This window comes from Glossina fuscipes, unplaced genomic scaffold, assembly GCF_014805625.2.
Source record: "Glossina fuscipes isolate IAEA_lab_2018 unplaced genomic scaffold, Yale_Gfus_2 28, whole genome shotgun sequence".
Taxonomy (NCBI): domain Eukaryota; kingdom Metazoa; phylum Arthropoda; class Insecta; order Diptera; family Glossinidae; genus Glossina; species Glossina fuscipes.
The window spans coordinates 14,394,278-14,410,557 of record NW_023998423.1 but is presented as its reverse complement, the minus strand read 5'-3'; the positions used below and the strand labels follow the sequence as shown (position 1 = coordinate 14,410,557).

Here is a 16,280-nt window from a genome sequence, read left to right as displayed (position 1 = left end):
TGGAAGAATGACAGGAAATGTTTACAAGAGATATTATACAGATGACTTTTGAAATGAATGACATCACATTCGGAATCGTGCTCTATTAGTGAAATTAAATTTATGAAAATCGGAGGATCGAAAATATTTATAAATTTTAACAAGAAGTTGTTTTGTTCTTCATTATGTTTAAATACGTTTTGCTTAGTGATTTATTTTGTATAACTGCACAAAGCGATTTATGACTATTCAAATTAATTATTAATGGATCAATATTTATGTCCGTATCCTAGTGATAATCAAATTGATCAGAAAACTCATCTAAGTAGGATGTGATAGATCTGGTATTGTTAAAAGTGATAAACTATACTCTTTATGTCTCCAAAAATGTTAAGTATTGCCAATTTCATTTTAGTTCGATGCATCGCAGCTGAAATATTGAATGTGAGCCTGCCAGTAACAATACATTTACAAATGATATGCCATGTATGTGGCCATACGTCATTGCTACTGACTTTCAAACGAATAATACATTTTTATAATTTCAGTTTGGATACCGTTCTGTTACTTTCCATATTTACGGGCGCGTTTGGTTTGGATCGTTTCGTACGTTTGGGATATTATGGCATAGGTTTATTAAAAGTCAGCATATTGAGCTGTTTCTTTATTGGCCAATTAGCTGATATTATTTCGGTTGCCTGATAAATTGTACGATCCGCAGATGGCTCTTATTATAATATACCATATTATGGAGATGTTGTTTAAACCGTACGAAGCGATAATGAAACTTATCGTGTTCCTAAGGATGACTAGTGGACTTATTATTTATAATTGGGCAGCTTGCTGAGAAAAAAGACAAAAATTTTTGGTTTTTACTTTTAATTTGATCGCTATATTATTTGCAATTTGCTACATTTGTAATCATTAAGTAGTTGCGGTTACGAGCGGTCGACGAGCACAAGAAGCACACGGCCGCCTACAAAACGTTGATGGTATTTGCTGTAAGAAGCCTGGCGGCGCCATTCAATATGTTACTAAGCTACCATCCCCAAACAAAACCAAATTTAACATCGAAAGATATTGGAAAAGCGAGCGTGAGGTGCAAGAGCAGAGACGCCTCCGCGCCACCACACCGTAGATAAGCGCAGGGGCAGGCGCCCCGCGCCCAACCACACCGTAGATCAGGGCCAAGACAAGCGCCCCTCGCGTCGACGCGGTACACAGATGAACGTGCCAATTTGGCACAAAAAAAAAAAAAAACGTACAGTGGTATAATATATGAAATATAAAAAATAAAAGTTATTAGCATGGGAATCTCCCAAATAGGACTACGCGTAATGTCTTCACGATAGAGTAACAGCAGGGTAACGCACGCATGGATAATCATCGAAATGTCTCTCATATTTCGTGTGTATTACACAAACTGATCGAAAGTGCGATAGGGGATGGTAGGCTTTAGCTTTGTCGCCATCCCTGGACAACAGATATACTCAGCAAAAATACAGCACCAATCCAAGTAGAGATTTCGTTTCTTCCAGACAATCGTGCAGCAGCGATCTGCTGCACCGAACTAATTTACTTTCCTCGAGCTAAATTTCGTTTTCTTTCTTTTGAACGTATATAAAAGAAGTATTACATATGGAGGGAGCATAGAGTTATATTCAATGCATAAGAAAAAAAGGTGAAAAAAAAATCACCAATTATTAAATGAATAACGATCGTTAGTTGTCGCTAGAATATTGGCTATCGTTATTAGCTATGCTCATTATTCACAATAAATTCCATAATATATATATATATGTATATGTATTTTGAATATTTTTATATTACTTTATGAAATGTGCACAGACTTTGATTATCAGTTTTAGTTGATAAATAAAATAAAATTTCGTTTAATTTCTTGATTGAATGAATGTTTAGAATAAAAAATTTAATAAAATATGAATCGATAATGCAACTAAATAACTATTGTTTTTGTTTTTTTTTTTACTACTGTGATATACATCTCTCGCGATAGTTCATATTGGCGGCATATAACAATAAATGCGCGCTGCCATACTTGTGTGTACTTGTTTGTACTTCTACATAATACTACTACTACCTATATAAGTTACTGTTATGCGTTATATATTTACGGAATTCCCTTTCAGAGATGCTATTCAATTATTTACGAAAGAAAAAGCTTGTCCTCTATTAAGAATATACCCTACACCGCAAAAAAGAAAGAGAAGTCATATTTAATATTTTATTAAAATTTTATTAAATTTCGTATAATAACACAATAAGCATATGATTATGGTCTAGAAAGGCTAGTACTCAACAATAGATTTCGCCCCCCGAGTGGCTAATTTGGCTAGAGAATCTCAACTAACAAGTCAATTATTAAGTATTGTTACGGGTAGTCTCACACTGAATACACTCAGCTGCGATGCATCAAAAATGACCTTGACAATAGGTTTGCTATATGAGATATTAAAACATATAATGAATATGCGGCTCATGAATATGGGAAAAACCAAAGTGTCTTCCTGAACAGGATGATGCGGGACACCCAATAAACAAACGATGATCAATCAAGGTCCTCTTAACAAGGTAGATTCGAGCTATACGTATGTGGAAAGACAAGCGTATTTAAAGTAGTCAACAACGAAAACTTGGGTTTCTTTGCTTAAAAATATTTTCGCAAACGTTATGGGCAAAGGAGAGGTTGTAGAATTAATTTCTAGTCAAATTTTTACAAAAATATTTGTATTATCAGCGCTAATTTCTGCTGCTATGATTCTGCAGAGTTCAGGACTTTTGACTATCAAATATTGAACGTCGTTGGATGATTGTAAGAAAAAATCTTATTTTAATGCTCCTTAAAAAGACATTTGTACGGTTGCCTCGAAACGTCTCGAAGAGAGCAAAATATACACTCCTTAGTGTTGCTTTGATGTAAAGCTATGACGGTATAAAAAAATGAGCTCAAAATTGATTGAGTCAACTAAAAAATTCCTAATTAATTTTTCTTTCATACCTAAATCATTAGTGTTTAGTTGCTTTCATGAAAGTCTCGATTTAGAAAGATATGACAGATAGATATAATCCGGTATAGTAAGATGAGAAAGTGATAATAAAAAAAAGAGGAAAACTCCTCAATATATATTGGTATATAGGTGTGCTTTCCAAGCCCGTTTACTGGAATATCGTAATGATGGATATATTTGATTATTTTCCCACATATGCGATTTGATTTCAATTTTTATTTCCATATTATGTTTGGGTTTTGGAAGATGCATACCTGTGATAGTCACTAATTTATTCTCTTATCATTGTATCTTTATTTTATTATTTTATTTCAAATTTTGTATATATATTTTTTTTCTATATCTTAACAAAGAAAACTGAAGAAGAGAAAAAATGCACTTACCGTCAATGAACCGTTGAAGCCTTTTCAAATCTTTGTATTTGTTTGTTTGTTGTTGGAATATTTCCTTTCGCGAACTTGAACGTTGTAATGTTTCCTTTCGGGAACTATAGTGTGGTATTTCTCTAAGTTTTCCGATTTATATTCGCAGCTGATCTCCCGGTTGTCCAGACTGTTAGCTCTATTCGGAGAGGTTGTCTTCATATCATTTTTCAGAAAACTCTCGTCTGATAGTAAGCATTAACTTTGAATAAAAGTGAAATAAGCCTTAAGCCCAAACATATATTTAAAAAGATTTTCTAAACGTATCCGAAAAGTTGATTGGTCGTTGATGACTTCGGTAACGAAAGCATCGGTCAAAATTAATTAAATGTTCGATAAAAGTTTGCCAAGAGCGAAGGGTGTCTTGAAAACTTTAACTTCTAGTACCAAGAGAGACGGTTACTCGCTTTCCCCTTTTCAAGTGTAAGAGACTGTAAAGGGGTTGCAAATTAAAGTTTTCTTTCGCTTTCGAAAACTTGCATACGTCTTTCGAAATCTTGCATGACTCTCCTAAAATGGCTGCGCGGATTTCAACTCTCGCTTAGTGTACATAATTCCGTATATTTGAAGGATGCAAGTGGGGAAAGCCAGCTTCGAACAATATCTCTCCACATTTTAGCCCTCGAATAATGTCTTGTAAATCTTAGATCAAGCTAATATAGTACAAGGCATCCACCTAATTGATGGTGAAATTCACTCTGCAATAGAAAGATGCCTAGTTGGACTTGACTGTGAGTACAAGCCCGTCTCCTATACGACAGCCAGATATTTTCTCGAGTACAAGGTATAAAAAGTCATTAAAACATTGCCAGAGTCTATGTGGGTAAACGATAAATTTAGATTAGCAATTTTCGCAATTTTCCCGATCACCCAATAGTTCTTAACGTCAAAAGGATTTGGCAAAAATGAAAGAGTTTTGCTTCGAGTAAGACAGATTTGTAATGAGTTCTTCATCTTTCAAGGAATTGAATACAAAAGCACTCATGGAAATCACTCCCTGCGTAGGAATTATGACATTTTATATCTATTTCTTGCTCTATTGAATTTCATATAACATCACTTTAATATAATCATTTACTTCGTTTTTCTTTTTATTTTATTAACCGTTTGGAGAGCTAAGTTAAACACCTTCCTTCCTCGTTTACTATAATTTCGGGGAAATTTAAGCGAAAATTTTGTGTAAATTGATACCAAACAATAGACAGAAGAAGGGAAGAATGAAAGATTTTAATTATCACAATTACGCCCAAAAAGTAAACACAATTATTTGCAATGGAATACGTATACAACATTTTGAAAAATTAAACGCCTGCTAAAGCACATTCCAATAGTAGTGTATTTGACAATTCAACTAGGGGCAGGATATTAGGCGTTCTGTTGCTGTTACGTAAACAATTGAACAATTTAAAAAGTTGCTGACATGTAATGCAGCACCTCCGCCTATAATTCTCGCGAAAAAGTATAGAATGAACGCAGACAGAAGCGCTTTTGTTGTTGATCCCATTATTCTGTTAATTGTTTAACATCCTTGCTCCAATTTTTATTTGTGAAAGAAATTTGTACAAAAAAAAAAAAAAAATGAAAAAAAAAGTATTGCATTACACAATGGGAGCTGCTACTGATTTGTTCCTACTGATATAATACATAAGACAGGGTAATGCTTTTCATTTATAGGAGTTATGATAAGATAATTTTCATCGTTTCACAATTCACAATAAACATCCTTAAATTCAAATAAGGTTCTTCTGCATCTTTATTTGTATATGTGTTATATGCCTGTGCACATACTGATTGATCAAACGGACACAATATATATATATATATATATAAATATATATATAAGCAAATAACCACGATTTTATAGAGTCCCTGAGAAATGAAGGAAACACAAAAGCTATCGTTTATTTGTTTCCCTTGGTCGCGGCTTCAAGCATATTGTGAAAAGAAACTGAGCGAGTAATGTATTGTACGCTTATGTATTATGCATAAATGAGAGCAATATTTTAAATTGCTGCTTTTGTTGCTATCATGGTTTCAGATCAAATTTCATGGTGATAATTATATAATGATGATCATCATCCCATATACCATATTGGCATTTTCAACGTCTTTTACTACCTTATCTGATGATGTCTAAGGAAACTTTTCTTTGAAAAATCCTTAAAAGCGCTCTTCGAGGCTTTCAAGCGAATAGCCGAACGGAAAAGACAGAGAAACCCTAATAGAACATATTTTGAATAAAAAAATATTTTCACTTCAAAGCAAAGACAAAAGGAGCAAAAAAATCATTAAGTATTTGTTCGGCTTTTCTGCTCTTAATTGAACAAACAACAGTAATTGCTCCCGGCATATATATCTGATTTCGACGAATTCTTATTAGAAGAAAAAAAAAAAAACAAGAGAACATAAGAAAGTTGTATCCATCTTTTGCAGCATTTTGCAGTAAATGCATTTTTTTTTTTTTTTTTTTTTTAACATCAACCATCGCTCAGAAACTGCAGAATGTTTATAAATCAATGGGTGGTATAGGAAGTCGAAGTAAAAACACCTGCAGAATGTAAGCAAATCAATGGGTGATATAAGAATTCGAATATATATATATATATATATATATATATAAACTGCAACAGTTTTTGGGCAACGATTTTGTTTAATAAATAGATATGTGCGTAGAGCCACAAGAAATAATACCACCCAGACCGCACAGAAATTCAATAATGACACCTAAATGTCGGCCAGAATTAAATGCAGAAAGAGAAAGAGATATAAGCACGGAGGGTGCAGCCTAATGGGCGTCTACCCAATCAGTAAGCGTTACGTCTTTACCGACTCAACACTCACTGGGGCTACAATCAAACTATAGTCTACCGTGTTTGAGACTTGAACCCACGAGCATGACAACACCCAAAACTTTTCGTTAGTGATGCATATGACTTTTCACTTCCCAGCGCTGTTTTTACAACGTAACCTTAAAATTTCTGCCGTAAATTTCTACTCTTCAACTTCTAAATTTCCTACTCGAGAACAATTTTACGACCCTACAATGTGTCATTTGACAGTAAGAAAAATGCACGCCTTATCTATCAAGTGTGAAGAGAATTTTCGGGCCGTCTACGAGTATTTTCGGTATGTGGCAATATTGATTATTTCATTTTTTCAACAATTTTTTCCATACTAATCTCTGAGCTATGGATTGCAACATGTTATTGCAGTCGCATTGAAATCTTTCAATTTTTTATTCAGATTGATTACGATTTGATATATGGAACCGATTTGAAAGCACAGATATGCAATATTCCAATCTTTCTTTTCCTTTAAGTTTTCTTTGAATTTTTAGGACTTAAAATAACAAGCTGCCAAGATCTAGATCTAGAAAGTAAGGATGCTTACGAATGCAGACACCTAAGAGATGTTCCAATTTCTGTACTTCTCCCTATTACTAACAAATTAGCAAAAAAATATGCGTTTGTAATGCCATTGGATAAATCATTAATTGTACGGAAGCTACGAATTCCGATTCTCGGCTATTTTTTCGAGTTTTTTTCAATTTTATGAACGTAGATAATTGCTTATTGGGAATAATTACTTCTGAGTGCTAAAAAAAATAAAGTGCTTCTAGCGACCAATAATAAACCGTTAGAGGACATACTCCACTACTCTAAATTTATCGCATTTCTTATGTAGGGCATGGTAAGGCTGCAATGTTGTTCTTCTCACATTTCTTTGCATATTTTATTAGATTTATAAGTTTTTATTTATTTGTTACTTAGACATTCAGCTACGTTACAGCTTAAATACAACACAATGTAATTAAATCCTAATTTATTCTAATCTTAAATTATATCTAATGAGTTAATATTAGTTTGGGGAAAAAGAAATCCATTATTTTTTCGGTAGATGGCTGCACTGATAGATTTCTCGTAAAGTATCGATCAAACAATTTCAGATTTATGCTCGTTGGAAAGGTGACATTTCGCAGTAAAAAAAATTCTTTTGCTGTTTTTTGTTTGGTGCATTCAGTTGTGAGTTACAGCGTGTGAAAAATGGAAGTGAACAAAGAGAAAATTCGGTACATTTTACAGTTTTTCTTTGACAAAGGCGAAAATGCAAGCCAGGCGGCTAAAATTGTGAATGGTGTTAATGGTTCCGATACCGTAACAGCCAATTATGTGCAATTATGTGCAATGTTAAAGATGCACCTCGCACAGGTAGGCCGGTCGTCGAAAATGTCCATAAAATCGGAGAAATGATCGAAGTTTACCGGCATGTTAGCAGTCGTAACATCGCCCAGGAGCTAAAAATCGACCATAAAACCATTACACAAACCATTTACACAAAGCTGGATTCAAAAAGAAGCTCGATGTTTGGGTGCCACACCAATTAACAGAAAAAAACATGATGGATCGAATTTCCATCTGCGAAGCCTTGGCCAAACGGAATGAGATAGACCCATTTCTTAAACGGATGGTGACTGGAGATGAGAAATGGATCACATACGATGACCCTGTGCAAAAACGATCGTGGTCAAAGAGCGGTGAAGCAACTCAAATGGTGGTCAAACCAGGACTAACGGCCAGAAAGGTTTTGCTATGCATTTGGTGGGACTGGAAGGGGATTATTTATTATGAGTTGCTTCCATATGGCCAAACGCTAAATTCTGATCTCTACTGTCAACAACTGGACCGTTTGAAGATAGCGATTGACCAGAAACGGCCAGAATTGGCCAACAGGAGAGGTGTCGTATTCCACCAGGACAACGCTAGGCCACACACATCTACAGTGACTCGCCAGAAACTTCGGGAGCTTGGTTGGGAAGTTTTAATGCATCCGCCATACAGTCCGGACTTGGCGATTATCATCTTTTTCTTGCAATGCAAAATTTCTTTAATGATAAAAAATTGGAATCTAGGGAGGACTGTGAAAATCGACAACTAGAGTTCTTTGCAAATAGAGACCAGGACTTCTATGAGAGAGGCATTTTGAAGTTACCTTTAAAATGGCAACAAATCATACAACAAAACGGTGCATATTTGACCCAAATCGGACAATCCGAAGCATGTTAAATAAAGTCCTGAAGTTCATAAAAAAATAATGGATTTCTTTTTCCCCAAACTAATATATAAATAATTCCTCCATTTATTGTTAGATTCCAGTGTTATATCAAGTTATCTATTAAGTCTTAAGCATAGGTCAATCCGCACGCACGTCCATGAAATATACATAATTTTTAGTATTTGAAATTTCCTGTCGAATTTCACAAACAGTTCCAGAGAATATGAAACCAAAGGATTCGATTTGAGTCAAATCCTAGATAGTCATTACATTTTTGCATTAATTGTGAACGAATCTGCATTTAGAACATTTGTTCAATCCATTGGTAGCAATATTTTCAAATTTTCTTTTTGCTAATTTTTTAAAAGTGGAAGAGACAAGATTAAAAAGCGAACTTCATCGGACTTCACACGAACAATTCACACAAAACAATCTGCAAATTTATTGTTTAAGTCTTGAAATTATTTCATTTTCTTTTTTTTTCATATAAGTGATCACTTAGGGCATGTCTTCTATACGTCTAACACGGTGATGGCTAGAAAGAAGTTGGGAACGAGAGAAAGCGATAGGAAAATTGTGGCCGTAGGCCAATCGATAAGCGATATATCTTTACCAATCGAACATTTTCTGTAGCTAGAACCACACTTGCCCAAACATGGTAGACTCCTGGACTTTGTAATCGCGACTCTTACCGACTACTCGGCTATACTTCCCTTTTTGTATCTCTGTGTAGATGTGAAGATTGACAAGGCGAGCAATTAAATACTCTATATCACATTATCACACAATTCTTATTTTTGTATGATATTATTATTATTGGTCAATTTTCGTCATCACATCTTAAAAGTTAGACTTTTCCCTTCTACAAAGCATCAATTTTCGTGGAAATCTTTATTAGGGTAGGATGCAAAATATAGGCCGAGATCGTTCAAATTTAGTGTTAAATCACTTTTTGTTTGAAAGCACGTCACTGTACCAAATTCCGTCAAGATATCTCAAAACTTGCGGCCAGTAGCTTGAACATAAATTTATATGGACGGACGGACAGACATAGTTTGTATCGATGTAGTAAAAGGTGGGTCTATCTTAAGTCATTCTGCGTGTTACATACGTCTGCACTAACTTAATATATCCTGTACCATAAACCCTGCAGGGCACAACAACAAAGAAAAACTTGTAAAGAACCGTAATCTCTTTGTTTGAATGCTAAAGGATAAAAAAATTTCTCTGATTTTTTAAATCTACAAACCGCTTAACGTGTGAATCTCATTTCAGTTTGAAAGGAATCTCTCTTGTCTATGAAATGTTTTACTAATCATATATGCTGTAGTCTAATGAAGTACATTAGGACTTTTTTTAGATTGTTTTGTTTTATCTTATAATAAGAAAAATTAATTTTGAGTTCTTCAAAAGATGACTGCAAATTTACGACTAGACTTCAAAATACCGAAAAAATTACGAAAAGTTACAAAATCACTTTTATGTTTGCTTGTGACTAACTTGTGACATCTCTGCGAAGTTGCCCAAAACACGGATGAAACTTTGGGTAAACCCCATGCCTTCTTAAATTTGCTTTGCAGATAAAATGCATACATAGATGGAGTGATCCTTTGGAAATTTGATATACTTCGAACTGGCTAAATCGAGCCAGAATTTTCCTCTAATCCAGATAGAATCTATATGTTAGGAATGTAATATAAGTGGACTTCATCTTCTTCTTTTAGCATAATTCATATGTTTTGTTGACATATCGCGCATATATAATTCTTATATGTATCTAAAAGTCCACGTAAATCGAATTGTATGAACACAAGTTTCACTTTATGAGTTGTTATGGCCGATGAATGAACAAACAATTACAAAAACCTAAACAATTTTATTGCAATTCCAGAAAATTACTTATCTGTTACTGTCACCGAAACATGTTTAACATGTTAGACGACGAATATTAAAACAAGCGAGCGGCTTGTTGGCGTATAACATTACCCCTTTAGCCCTAAAGTGTGACAAACTTGTTGACCGCTCGAGGTCAAAAACAAAAAAAAAATATACTTCTTTTAAGGCGAATTCTTGCTAATGTCATCGCTAAAAATAAGTATAAAAATCCATTAATTTTTGTCAAAAAGACGATCCAGAGCGTTACTACTATGACTCCGATAAATAATGTTGACAGGTTTCAGGAGAAGATACCTACTGCAGCTTGAATAAGATATGAAACAACTTTTTCATAAAACGATCCATCTTTATATATTTTGTATATCTACGAAGAGTAATGGCCATAAGTCGTTCAAGATTGAGCCTTAGCTCTTGTAATATTAGGAACTGCAGCTACTGCAACTAAGTAAGCGCAAAAAAAAAAAAAACCATGATCCGCTTTGGAAGCCCATGTATATTCATTTTTGTATGCAACAAACGAAATGGAAAACTTAACGTATTCTCTTATTCTGCAACGATGGTTATTATTATAACGCCGTTTGAGTACATAAGTAAAAAACGAAAATAATTATTCAACTTTTAAACATTTATATGATTTCTTATGAATTGCGTTCGTTTGGTTAATCTACAGTGGTGCTATTTTGTAATCAGAATGTTAACATAAAAAACAAAACAAAACTACCGGAAGGGATCTCTTATATTATGAAGACACTTTAAATGTCTTACAACTACATATATTCGATCATAAAATAGACATAAAAAGTACGTCACGAACATTTATGTTACACTTAAAAATTTGTACGTTTAACAGAGCTAACGAGATGGAATCACCAAAGTCGCACTTATATCTTTTATACAGAACAACATAACCAATACAAATGAAAAACGTATTGCATGTAATAACGCGATAGAAATGGGAGAGAGTAAAATTAAAATGAAGACATCGTTGGATCTAATCGCTTTTCATTCTATATTAATACCTTTTCTTACGTTAGAGGCAATATTTTTTTTAACGGGTAAGAAGAAAAAAGGATTACATCTTGTATATAGAAAGCAGAACGATTCATATGTAGTTGGTACTGCAACATAATATGATTTTAAAATTCCCGTTGAATGGGTTGGTGGCTCTCGTTATAGTTACATTTTTATGTGATAAAAGAGATTATTTAAGAACTTTATCGTCTTTACAGTAAAGACGAAAGCAAGGCATCGAAGACTTCCGATATAGAGTAGAGGATATAAACGGGACGTAAGGAGTGAAGAAACTACAAATTTCAATAGTTTTTTGTAAATTTTCCTTTGAAGGTATTTAACGCGAATGCGATATTATTGCTGCACTTTGCAAGTGTTAAAGTGTTAAGTGTATTTCGTTGTAAAACTTTGTAAAGCCCAACACTGGCTTATGGCACTATATTCGACCGCCAATATGTACATCACATTTCACGTTTCGTGCATGTTCTTTATCGTATATTATTATCGTATGTATTAAGTAAGAAAGTTATATTCGGCTCGCATATCTATCACTATTAATATCTTTGGCACCCTATGCTGTGCGAGTGGAGCAAAAATTATCTTTCACCTTTTGCTTCACTAAAAGGTCTTGTTACGACAATTTAATGTACCACGTCAAGACGTTCACCATGATTACTTTAGATATAATGGACTTAGCTAGTCGCACTCTCCAAGTTCCTTAGTCCAATACCCATAGCAGCGGCATTGTAACGAAAAAAGTAGTTCCCTACGATATGACGTCCGAGATATTTAATTTGAAACTAACACACTTGCTTTTTCCGGTTGTACTCTCCAAATTCTTTTATTTGATAGCCATACCCACTGGTATTATTGAGGAAAAAAATAACCCGACACGTCGTACCCACATTCATTTTAGAATTAACCTATTTTTAGGCAGATAATGTATCTTCTTCGAAGGAGTGTACAAAATGGTTTTAAACATTCTGTCTGGTTTGTCTTATGATAAATAAGCATAAAATCTCAAAAAAGTGAAAAAAATAAAATTTAATTACGCGTAACTTTGTTTTCACTTTTGGACGTAAAGAGTAGAATATGTTGGAAGGTAAACGTAGGAAATTTCAGCTTTCGAACTTTCATAATTTCTGAGTAACGGGCAAAAACCCATAAATTTCCGTTAAGAAAAACAGAGTTGCACTCAATTTACGCTTCAGCGTAGACTACTTTTCTGGCCAATTCGATCCGTTTTCAATACCAACCTGAGTCCAAAAATTTCCAATATTTCTAAGAAATTTGAAGTCGATGTCTTCATTTTTGCGACGAGGAGAGTGCCAAAAACAACCACTATACAGACATGTAGACAGGCAGACGTAGCTTAATCAACTCACAATATCGTGCTGATCAAGAACATATATACTTTACAGGGTCTCCGAAACTTCCTCTTGACTATTGCGCACATTATGATGAAATGAGTATACTCCCACCTTTCAGTCTGGGTCTAAAAAATAAAATCCCAGCCAAGTGATAAGTAAAAATATAGTTCACTTGACTGACAGTATCGGACAAGTTCATGATCATCATGTAGTAAATAAAAATAAAAAATTAAACCCCGGTGTGTCTGGTTTATTTCCAAAATTCTAAAGTCAATCAAACCACCGCAAGTTTTCTTTAGACTGAGTCTAGTCACATCCGTGTTATCATCTACTTCCCAACTGATGTTTTCATAGTGAAAATGTATAACTTATATACTAAAATATTATTAAAAGTAATGCTTACCTTAGTAATAATTAAAATCAGGTCAATTAAAATAAACACTTGTGCTAATAGCAAATATATATCTGCTTACGGTAATCATGGAATATAACAGCTTATGCTAATATAAATTAAATCATTAAAAACGCCTTAAAAATAAATATTCTCAGTAAGATTAATTACACTAAAACAAGTAATAAAATTATAGTGGAACGATGGCTACTATGAAATACCCTACACCACTTCTCTTAATACAGTTACTAGCTGGTTATAATATACCAAAAAGTACACATAATCTTCATGAGAGCTCGCATACTGGAAGGTTAGATTTTCTCGACCTATGCGAAGTTGCGTTTCGTGATAGCGCTTATGGAAAAAATTGACCTATGTGATCCAGATTCGCTACGCTTATTTTTTTTTTTTTTTTTGCTGAAACGCTACTACGAAATAATTTTCATCATAAAATATTAAAAGTTAAGCTGTTTTCGGAAGGACTTACTACTCATGAGATATCTTATATGGAATGCGGTCAAGAAATAGCCTATGTCCACATATATTGTTATCACAAAAAAATTAACAATTAAGTTTTTTTGGCAGATAAGAGTTTACGTTTCATGAGAACCCTTATATGCGATGGTATCCAAAAAATAGCTCTACGTGGTGTATATTCGATAATGTAGATTTCTTTGTCAATTTACTATTATGAGCCAACTTTCGCCGACATTAGACCCTTTTACCATATTAAGCTTCAATTTCCGTAGAAGCGGTTATATGAGAGGGGGTTCAAAGTATTGCCCCATCCGATCCAATGTGTTCACATCAAGTTAGAATCCCAGAATATTAATACTTGGTCATTTTTGCTGAGAAATTTTGAAAATTGCAATTTCTTTCCATATAATGGCCTTTCAAAATAGGGCGTTATATGGGGAGCAGTCTAGAAAGTAGACTAATCGCATTTATTTTCGCAAAAATTGCGACCTGTAGCGTCAACACAAATTTACATGCATAGACATCAGATCAACAGACCCGGCTTAGGTCGATTTAGAAAATGATTCTGACTTGAACGGTATAATAAAAGGTGGGCCTATCTTAAGCCCTTCTGGGGTTACATACATCCGCATTAACCTAATATACCCTGTACCGCAACTGGTGTAGGGTATAATTAAGTGGGTACCTTAATTATATATATTAAATCATATTGAAAATTGATCGCGTTTTTTTTCGCGGGATGGTGATGCCTATATATCAGACAACATTCACTTAATTTTCTCACAGAAACATGTGCTTAATGGGTGACATCTTAGCTTATAATTTTTGTGAAGATAGTTTTCCAATTCTTTGCTTATTTAAAAAATTCTATTTGATTTGAAAATGAGCGAAATATTTGAAGAAATATGATGTGTGATGTTTTTTTACTATAAAAAAGGTAAAACGTTGCAAAAACATCCCGGAAAATCTGTGAAGTAAACGGTGAGAATGCTGTGAGTGAACATAGTTTGCTTAGTTCCATACGAGAAATTTCAATGTCAAAGACGCATCTCGTTGTAGGCGGCCGGTGAAATTGTGCATCTGATGGAGCAAGATCGGCACGATCGGAAAGCTGTCAGGACATAGTGAAGGCACCAAACAGCAACCACATGACAGTTTAAAATCATTTGAAAGGAGTCGGCTACAATAAGATCCTCGAAACCGCGGGGACCTTCCAATATCACCCATTATATCCAAACACCTTCCACAATATACTTTAAAAATTACCTTTGTGCATATTTTGACGCACACACACATAGTCATAAATACGAAAACCTCCGCCTTCCTTCTTTCATCATTTTTGGCAATTACATAAAGTGTTTGATCGCTTTAGCTAACTTTACGAACGAATATTTTCCTAAAACTTTACTTTTGCGATCATCATGTACAGAGACATAGAGAGAGAGAGAGAGAGAGACAGAGAGAGAGAGAAAGAGGGTAATATTTCATTAAGAGAATATTTATAAGCTCACTAAAAGTTTTATAATTTTTTAAGAAACAGAGAGAAACTGTGATTTTTATGCGGACCGCGGCGAGCATTTGAACAAATTTTACTGCTTTCGAAGTGAACGTGACAGGAAAAATAGAATAATATTTAAGGCGAAGTTAAATAAGATTCTACAGTTGTGATTGTGTTTTCAGCAGCAGCGCTTGCGATTATCAAAAGACAACGAAGCACACATACATAGTTAAAATTATATTCTCTACGGAGGTTTTTTCTCCTCACGGCACCCACAATGTTACAATCATTTGGGAAGAATACTATCGGCACTACGATAAGTTTAGGGACTGAATAAAAAATCGATGTCCACATGTTAGAAGTTTGGAATACATTTATTGTCAATGTAAATATTACGACGACTTATTAGTATTGCTCTGACCTGATCAAAAATTTATGGTATATGACTTTCAGCGAACAATTGTATATATATATATATATGTATATATATATACATTATGGCGCTCCAATCATGGGTTAACTCTTTAAATCTCTGGACCATTGCTGATGATAAACGTAATTTGAAGATTTTTCCGATAGAATGCTTGGCTTAGTGTTTGTTCCCTATTTTTCCAGAATCAGTAGATACAATTACCGCTGCCTTAATTATAGACTACGTAAGTTTTTCCAATACTCTCTCAATCTTATGAAATGCAGACCATCATCTGCTTGGATGTAAGCAAAAAATTGGTGCGCTCGCTTCCGTTTTCGAATATCTCCACCGCATCGTAATCGGCTAGAAAGATCGACTAAAACTTGAAAAAGATCGAAGAAGAGCGATGTACAAGTAGCTGTGACACTGCTTAGGAATTGGAAGGCCATCTTCAAAACAGTTTTAAACTAATTCTCTTAGGTTGAGTACACAAAATAAGTTTGATGTTTCTATGCCGCATGATGGAAAACTTGACATTCAGCGAATCGTTAATGAAACGCATTTTCAAAACAAACCTTTAACGTCAATGGAAGGAAAATGAAATTTAAAAATATCATTAAAGAAGAGGCAGATAGAGAAAATTACATCGAATTCAGGATGGAGACTTAAAATGCTAATCAAACTGATTCTAATCTCCGCTTTCAGTAATTAACCACATTGCAGCAAGCGATTCATAAAAACCG

General features: G+C 34.2%; 1 pseudogene; it reads left to right on the top strand.

The window, feature by feature from the left end:
• Positions 1 to 240: 240 nt before the first annotated feature.
• Positions 241 to 792, top strand: LOC119636368 (annotated as a pseudogene).
• The last annotated feature ends 15,488 nt before the right edge of the window (positions 793 to 16,280 follow it).